This window comes from Austrofundulus limnaeus, unplaced genomic scaffold (genome assembly GCF_001266775.1).
Source record: "Austrofundulus limnaeus strain Quisiro unplaced genomic scaffold, Austrofundulus_limnaeus-1.0 Scaffold76, whole genome shotgun sequence".
Classification (NCBI taxonomy): Eukaryota; Metazoa; Chordata; class Actinopteri; order Cyprinodontiformes; family Rivulidae; genus Austrofundulus; species Austrofundulus limnaeus.
In genome coordinates this window covers 1,215,969-1,225,212 of record NW_013952478.1, presented here as the reverse complement: position 1 = coordinate 1,225,212, position 9,244 = coordinate 1,215,969, and the positions used below count along the sequence as shown (strand labels likewise).

General features: G+C 38.7%; 1 protein-coding gene across 1 annotated transcript in view; it reads left to right on the top strand.

The window, feature by feature from the left end:
• The window catches only part of schip1 (schwannomin interacting protein 1), a 172,494-nt gene that overhangs the window by 102,572 nt on the left and 60,678 nt on the right, over positions 1–9,244 (top strand). The gene's annotated exons all lie outside the window — the stretch shown is intronic.

Here is a 9,244-nt window from a genome sequence, read left to right as displayed (position 1 = left end):
CCCCCATAGAAATTTGAAGTAGTGTTGGTTTTTCATTATCTTCGGAAATAAGAGTTGTTCAAAGTAAAACTAAAGCAGAGTGTTTGAGTTAAAGATGGAGAAAATGTAAAAGAGGAAAGAGGGTGGCCACTAAAGAGCCTTAAGAAGAAACACTCAGTTAACATCCATTGTCCTTCGTATTGAGCATCCACGCTAAGACTCTTTGTAGCCGAAGGCTCTGAAGATGCTCTGCAGGTGAAGTTCTCTTCCTAAGACTTGGTTAAGTAGTAAACGGGAGGTGGGTTTCTTTATCCTTCAGGAATCCCTTCAGGATGGAGACAGAAGCACAGATGGACCCACTCATTAAACTGCTCTTTTCATTTTTCTTTTACTTGCTCTTTGTTTTGTCCTTTAATCTACTGCCTCATGCTGACATCAGCTTTCACACCGACGCAGCCTCGATGTGCAGCAGCAGATCAGACAGTTCCGCTTTAGGACAAGGACAGACTGGAATAACAATAGTTGAGCTCTAATGGCACATGGTTGAAGTATATTTCCTGTCTTTTGGTCGCACCAGGTTTCTGTTTCCAGTCAGCCCACATGCGTCTTATTTTGGTTACTTCCTCATTACTCCTTGTCAGATCCATGTGTGTGTTCACCTTGGTTTATAGCCTCAAGAAAACAAAACTATTTTATTAAAGGAGACATGTCATGTTTTTAAACCCTTCTTCTTTACATTTAAATCATTCAGTTGGGGTCTAAATAAAGTGGAACTGCAGCTCTTTGGTCTGAATTCCTCCTTAGTGTAACTCACCTCTTTCACCCCTTTTCTAAGGTGTCATCAACTCATTTTGAGGCTGTCTCTTTAAATCCAAATGAGGCGCTTCTCACCCTGCCCCCCTCCAGCTTCCAGACCGGTCCATTCTAGTTGGGGTTTACAAATCTATGGCGTTGTGGAAACTTTTTATTTACAAATTATTGTTAAAAAGGTGTAATGGGATAGAGAAAACTAAACTGAAATATCTGACCCAAACAGCATGTAAAGATATTTTGCAGCACTGTGAGAGACTAAATAAAAATTTCTGCACTCCTAAAGACTCCCAAGTACACAACAAAATGTATTTAGCGGTTTAAAAAAGTGGATTTTGCATGATACGTCCCCTTTAAAACATAAAGTTAATGAAGCTGCAAACTTACAAAGAACTCAGGGAACACAATGGGGACCTGGATTGTGGCCAATAATGCTCTGCTGGTGAGTGGAAACAAACCTATTGGATCTTTACACAGGGASAGATGATGATATACCTGAGCTGAATGCTTACTGGGAGCAGGTGAGACTGGGTGTGGCAGGCTGAACATGTCCAAAACTTAAGCAAAAAGACTGCGTCTTCTGGGATTCATGCAAGGAAAGTCAGGACCTCCACAAATGTTTCAAGACAACCTTGCAAATCCCATGCACYAAGTACCACTGAGATCCTACCTTAACTTGTTTGTACATAGAGCTCACAGAGGTGCAAACCCACCTAAACATTAAAAGCAAGACTAAGAGCTACTTAATTATAGAKTTCACATCAACAAAAACCTGAGCCTGCATGTGTGTGCTCTCATGACTCACTGCTCAAGCTCAAATTTAACTAGCAGCTGCGCTGTAACATGTTACCCTGCTCCTTTCACTCAAGTGACRCAAATCTACCAATCCCCACTCAAACCAACACAAGTATCCTCCAGACAGTAGGTGTTAGCCAGTGGCAGTTCAAGGCAAATTAACGAGCTCTTAAAATGAACGCATCAACCAACCTGTGTGCTGTTGTCTAAGGGAGGATTACAGAATCTAACACACACACATAGAGGAAAAACCCACAGGGAAGGCTAGATTAACACACAGAGATGGAGACCGCTCGATCACTATGGTTACACAGATGGACCCCAGAGAGGCCGGCCAGCTCTGAGGCTGGAAGCAAATGACACACAAACACGTGTAGCACATGGATAAACTCGCACACACTGTCTACGGTTACATGTTTGGTGGAAATGCTTTGTGTAGTGCCTCTTTAGCTGCTGTTTCTGAATGGAAAGTTCATGTGCTCCGTCATCTTTCACATCATCTTTTTGCTTCTCAAAGCATTTTATGAGAAGTGGCCCCACAGTGCTTCCTTGTACCGTCTGCCTGTTCCTAACTCAGCCTTTAGGCTCTATAGAATATGGCATGTGACAGTTGTGGCAGACAGAGCCTCTTTTCACACTATAAAGTTTGATTGTCCCTTTTTCTCATCAGAGACGTGGGGTAGAGATAGCATTAAAGTGTACCGTTTCTCTTGTATGCGCTCCGCACCCACTGGGACAGAATGGAGAATATATTACTTTGAGGAAAAGAAAAGTAAGAGCAAGAATTTATGGTTCAAGACCTTTCTTTTTTTTTTCACTCCGACAACCTTATGGGGTTAAACACAAACTTTAACTCGTCTCACCTCTGCAGCTTCTTGCCGGCTTTTCTGATATTCTGCCTCCCATTTTGTTTTTCAGTCTTTTCTTTCTGTCCTTTGTCAGTCCCCAGGGGGACATATGTTGTCATCCTTGCCGTCTCAGAGGGCTCTGCAGCCTGAAAACACAGCAGCCTGTTGTCTCCCCACGGGCCTCRGATGCAACAGGAGGAAGAGATGAAATATGTGTAGGAAGGATCTAGTCGTAATTGGGAGGAGTCTTCCTGTGACTTAAATACAAGTAAAAATAGGGCATGTGGAGTTCATGTAAACATAAATTTGACAAAAAAATAAAAGTCTATAAAAGGCTGCTTTCATGTGGTTGAAAGATCCTGCTGTGTTTGAGCTGAGAGCTTCTCCCATCTTTTTGCTGCYACAGACACATGGCAGACTATTCTTAGCATTTAGGTGAGACATTGGAAAAACTACCCACTTTTTTCTGGGCTCCACATACACCTGCCTGCACTAKGAAAAATGAATATGCACACATAAAAAAAGAAAGCCTTCAAGGAAAATGTATTTTTTAAGCTGTCAACATCCTACCTGCAGTAGACAGCGGTCAGTTTAAATGATACAAGTTTTGACTAAACTGACTAACGGCTTATCGAACAAATTCAAACTTAAGTGTTTTAAAAGTTACTGTTAAATGCATTAACTTTGTTACAGTACTTAAATTCAATACTTCATTTTTTTAGAGTGTGTGTGAAAGTGCTTTTACTTTCCTAATTATTTTGAGCAGCTTGATGACTTTTACTTAAGTACTTTTCTTATCAGTGAAATTAATGCTTACAAGTCATATTCTATTTAAGGTATTTTTATTTTTACGTCWTATTTTTTAAGTACTTTATACACCTCTACCATCTGAAACACTTGTCAATCTGAGAACTAAAGGAAACAGAATGCAGTGTAAAAAACACAGATTCACTATAACAACTTGTAGTTTTATGGCRCTATAAAAGCAAAAATGTCAACAAGCTGAAGTTACTTGTACAAGCCAGGTCAACATGCTACTTTATGAGCTTCTTTGAGGCACTTTGCTCTAATTGTGAAGAACTGATATTTTCTAGTCGCAGATGTAAAATTACAAAATCAGCTCCTGTAAGCATTTTTGTCTCATCCAAAGAAGATAAAAATGAAGTGGGTTTAGTTTATCAGAAGATGCCACCATGTTCGATTGAAAACATTAGAAAGGACACACAGTCTGCAGTCTTGATGATTTTGAGTAGCTGATTCACGAGTTCAAGAATTTGCCACTGAAGTATTTAAAAACAGCAATGTGGTTCTATTCATTTATTCAGAGGAAACAGCGAGTACAAGCATACATGTTCATCACCTTATAAAGACATTTGTTTTTATTTTTCTCTGTTCTGCTTTTGTATGTTGTTCACGTACTGAAAGTTAAAACCACAGTCGACAGCTCCCTTCCTCTATCTGCTTTAGATGATGCTGTCTCAGAACCCTGCAGAGCTCGGGCAGCCATGTTCATTAACCAGTAGTGTGTTCATGTGTTTCCAGCAGTGCTGTTTTATTATGCTGGGTAATGTCAGATTTKCCCAATTCCAAAATGTGAAACTGGATTTCAGAGTGGTACCAGAAATGAATAATGTTTTTTTTTTTCAGAAAAAAAAAGGATTCAGATCGTTTGAAATGAGGTTCTATGAAAAGTTAAAAATAATGTTTTACCTGGTGTAGATTTTTGAACGACCTCAGTTTGAGTTTATTTCTRACCAGACTGACTATAGCTGCAACTCATCAGTCTAATCAGAAGTAAAATATTTCTCCAAACTGAAGTCATTCAAAGAGGTATCTACAACCGGTAAAATATTGTTCTTATTTTTTCTCCTAACTTCAAAAGATTTGARGTATTGTTTATTAGTGTTTTGGTGAGAAAATGTTTAAAATGTACATTTTTTAAATAAAAGAGCATTAGTTTTGGCATTTAGAGTAGCTTCAAGGGCTTATGGAGTATTTTCTGGTAGTTTTTATAAGCTAGTCGAGCATACTTTCCCATCTGTTTGACTTATTTTTTAAAGAGTCATTTATTAAGTCTGAAAAAAAACGATGTAAAATGGCTCCAGTTTGGCGTAGCCTGGACTTTTGTCCACACATGGTACTAACAAATGGTAACTATTTGACAAAACATCACAAAAAGTGATTTGATTTGATTTAAAAACAGGAAAAGATTAAAAGAAATCAGGCCTGACTCAGCATTACGTAAATGACCAGACTATCCATTGAATATTGGTATATATATACACTGTATATATATAATAGTTTCTATTTCAAAGTTTGTCTCACTGATGATGTGTTTGTTGTCCACAGTTTGTAGTGGTATGCAGTCCACATGTTTGTGATATAAAGTGGAAAAGTTGGCTCTTATCTCAAACCGTCACCGGAGATGCGTGTAGAGAAGCAGGCGTTGACAGATRTGCTCTCATCTGTCACTTGTGATTGGATCACTCAAGACAAGGTCTTAGTTTACTCTGACATGTCAGTTCCTGCCATAAAATGTGTCATAAACTCACTGAGAGAAGTTCAAAACCTTCTCATTTTTATTTATTTGTCTTTTACACAATTAAACCATAAACGATGCAAATTAAACCGTAGTTTTAAGAAGGGTGCAAACTTTGCGAAGCAGATCCTCGATATGCAATATTATAGGAGACACGGGGAGGGAAAGCACATTCCACGGTTGGTTGGCCAGGCGGGATGGCGCCGGTGACAGAAGCCGTTCTGTCTAGCCTGGATCAGACCTGGAGAAGCGATGAACTAGTCGTCAAGCGTGTGACATGAAGACCGGCTTGAGCTGTCAGACAAAACCAGCCAAGTGCAAAACTAATCTACAAATCCATTTTGTCTGAGAGCGGCAGAAGCAGCCAGAGGTGGTATAATTGTACTCCGAAGTCATAAGGACCGCCACAGCGCCCCGTTCCTCGCCGCTACAGAGGACAGCTTTAACAGACTCTGCCATTTCTAAGCTCTTTTTGATTGCTGATAATTGTATGGAAAAACAAGTCCTGCGTAGGTGGGAGGGTGCATGTCCTTGTGTGTGCAGGATTAGAGCCTCGCTGCATTTTATGAGCAATAAGCTGTTGTTTTGTGATCCTCTGTGGATGCGTAGATAATGCATGTCTTAGTCAGCAGACTGGTGGGTGTTTATTATAAAACTCCGATCGGGGTAATTGACTGAGAGGAGATGAGRCAGAGGAATAAAGGTGAAGGATGAAGATGTATTACACATTGTAGGTGCTATTAAAATCCATCACATCAGATGTAGTTTGCATGTGATTTTTGATATTCAAATTAGATGTGGATATGATGCAACTCAGACAAGTCAGTCAAACATATGACTGTTCAATACCTTGGTATTAGTGTATTTTCTGTCCCTTCGCCCCYGCCTGTGACCAAAGAACCCAGGTAGTTAAAATTTTAATGAGCATGATCAATTTAATAATGCCACCGTAACAAGGATCATCAATCACAGCTTCATCGAATACTTTAGCACTGACTTGAATGCAGACTTTATGCAAATTGAGCCATTATGCCCCCAGCTTWATTTTTTTTCTTCTTCTTTTTCTAGTGCATGTGCATTTGTGTGTGTCACACTTACTGCTTTTCTTTTCTTTTCCTTTTTTCTTCAAAAACGATTGCTCTTCCCATCGTCGTTGAAACCCAGTGCTGCTTCCCTGCTTCTCTCTTTTCAACCAGCTTCCTCTCTCCAGGCGTTTTCTTCACAGTTTTGTGCTGCAACTTGCTGACGTCTCCCCTCTTTAATTCTAGTGTATCTGACAAGGCCTCCCGTGAAGGCTTTTCATGTTTTTTTTCCCAAGCACATATTACTATACAGAAGCATGAACACACAAAGAGAGACACACACACACACAGTCATACACTAACAGTGGTGGTGCACTCTCAGTCTTTGTTGCTATGACAGTGCTGTCATTCCCATCTAGATGTTAGTTTGGATGAGTTGAACGAGATGGTAGAGCATACTATTTCTCTCTGGTTCTCTTTGCTGTTGTGGTTGGAGTGAGGGTGTGTGACGCTGTGTGTGACGCTGTGTGTGACGCTGTGTTTGCTTGTTGCAAATGTTTCAGGGACGCACATTTGTTGACAGACTTTCTCACTTTTAAGAACCAGAGTCAACATAAAATACATTGCTGAATTTTATGGTGAAGGCTTATTTTAAATTAGTGCAATGTGTCCCTGCTTTTATAAGGGCTGCTGCTACAGCCAGCTCTTAACTGGTTCCATAAAACAATGGCTTAGGACCAGTTTGATTTTCCACAGCCAGAGAGCCATTATGGAGCAGCCATGTTACGTCATTTTAAAGCTACTCTTCCAGTAATTGTTTGATCATCCCTCTGTTGCATTCTGTCATCCTATGAAGAATCACAGTGCAGGGACAGGAAGACTGTTCCTCAACACAAATTATTGTGTTTTTGTCCCTGCAAATTGGTGTTTTTTTGTCTAACCAGTGTGATTCGTAAACATTATTTGTTTGTGAATGCTTAGTGCTTCCTACTTCTCAAAACTCTGATTTTTCAAACATGATGGTTCTCACTTCATCTTAGTCAGCATTTTGCCTCCACACYCCAACTCTCCAGCAAAAGTTGGTACTACAGTAGCAGCAGATATTCAATGTTAAAAATGGTCACCGAAGAATAAAAGAATAAAACTAGAATTCCTTGAAGGAATACACATTTCCCACAACCATGCCTGCCTACRTTTTAAGTAAAGGTCTTGTAAAAATGTTAGCTGTTRTAGTATGTGTTGAGGGTGACTCTCAGCTACTCCAAACTATCAAGCCATATTAAAAGACCAGAAATGTGTTACACTAACACTTCTTCAGGCTACTTACTGTATTTATTAAAGTATAATACATAAAATTAAATCCATAAAATCATCCATAAAGTTGAGGGGTAGTACTATACTTGGATAAATATTTTTACTTATGTATTTTAACTGAAATATCGGCTTCATTCACAAAATGTCTGAGTCGGGAAATGAGACCACGTCATAAAAAGCAGTTGAAGCGAGCTTACCTCAACACTCCTCCGTGCTTCAGAGTGAGATAGTAACAGATCCAAGCAGGCGACATGATGTGGAAAAAAAGGGGGAAAAAATAGTCCTGCACCTTAGTAATAATAGCGAACTAATGGCATTACAGTAGCGTGTGACCGAGCCGCACCTCGAACAACAACAAACACATGTTCATCTCCACCAGAGGGGGCGCTCGCAAGTAGGAAGTAATCCGCTTTTCCCCCAGAAGATGGCCCAAATCTCATGTGAATTCTCTGACTTTTGTGTTGGTGCATCCTGGTGGACTATGTGTAAAATGCCAGAATTCAAATGATGCTGCTACAGCTGATATATATGTGTTGTCAAAAATATTTTTTTGTACATATGTTGTTAAAATAAAATGAACAGTCCAATGATCATTTTACTGATATATATATATATATATAAAGGCTGCAAAGGCTGAAAAATCTTGAAGTCTGTGTGATATTGGAGGTAGTTTGCGGATTCAATTTTTATGNTGATATATATTTGTTGTCAAAATACCTTTTAGTACATATGTTGTTAAAATAAAATGAACAGTCCAATGATCATTTTACTGATATACATAAAGGCTGCAAAGGCTGAAAAATCTTGAAGTCTGTATGAAATTGGAGGTGGTTTGAGGATTCAATTTTTTATGCTTTTTAAGCTCAAAAAAGTGGGGGTCGTATTATACATGAGATCGTATTATACACGAATAAATACGGTACTTGCTATTTTTGAACTATTAATTTGTAATCTGCAGCTTTAGCTCTTAGTTTGTTTATGTAAAATTTATCAGTCTATATTCTTATATTATCTTTCTTTGTGTTGCATGCTGTGCAACTCAACAACACCACATCAATTTCCTTGTATGTAAAAATACTTGGACAATAAATCTAGAACATGAATTTTAGTCTTAGGGTTGTCATTTAATTACCTAACAATTTGGATAAAGTCGTCCATGCCTCACTTAAAACCTTAAWGTTCATGGATGTCTAAAGGCGATACATTCATCCAACCAAACAATCARTMAGCATGTTGCAATTCAACAACCCARTTAAAATGCWARKTTAGAAAAAAAAGGTTTATTCATGAGAATGAGGCTTGCATTTAAGAAATTTTTAACAAACTGCTTCCTCTATCAATTTTAATCATATTTTTATGTTAATGAAATATTTAAAAACCACTCAAAAATGGGAATCCTATTAACAACCAGGAAGTCCAGGCACTTCACTTATCTATAGTTTGAACAAAAGCTGACATTTAATTTCAAACCCCAACTGTAGGTTGCAAATAGATTCAATTAATTTAATGTTAMACAAAGAAAAAGTGAAATAATCAAACAAAAGTAGCTGCAATTTTCATCAAGCTGAGGTCAGTAGTCATCAGTCTGTTCAAAATCTTTAATTGCAACTTTTCACGGAAATGAAAATGAGTTTGTCCCTCTTTGAAGGAGCACAGCTGTTCCCAAAATCATGCTCTGCACCCAAATGKCCCTACTTTCTGCTTTTTCCTGTCTTTTTACACAGGATTTTTTTAAGTAGGTCATTTTCATTTGTTGGCCTTGTTTTCTTTCAACCTGGCTCAATTCAATTGGTATTACTCACCTGAAATACAGTCCCAGAAGAGATGATTAAGACAAACTGGTTAGTCACACAATCGTGTGTGTGTGTGTGTGTGTGTGTGTGTGTGTGTGTGTGTGTGTGTGTGTGTGTGTGTGTGTGTGTGTGTGTGTGTGTGTG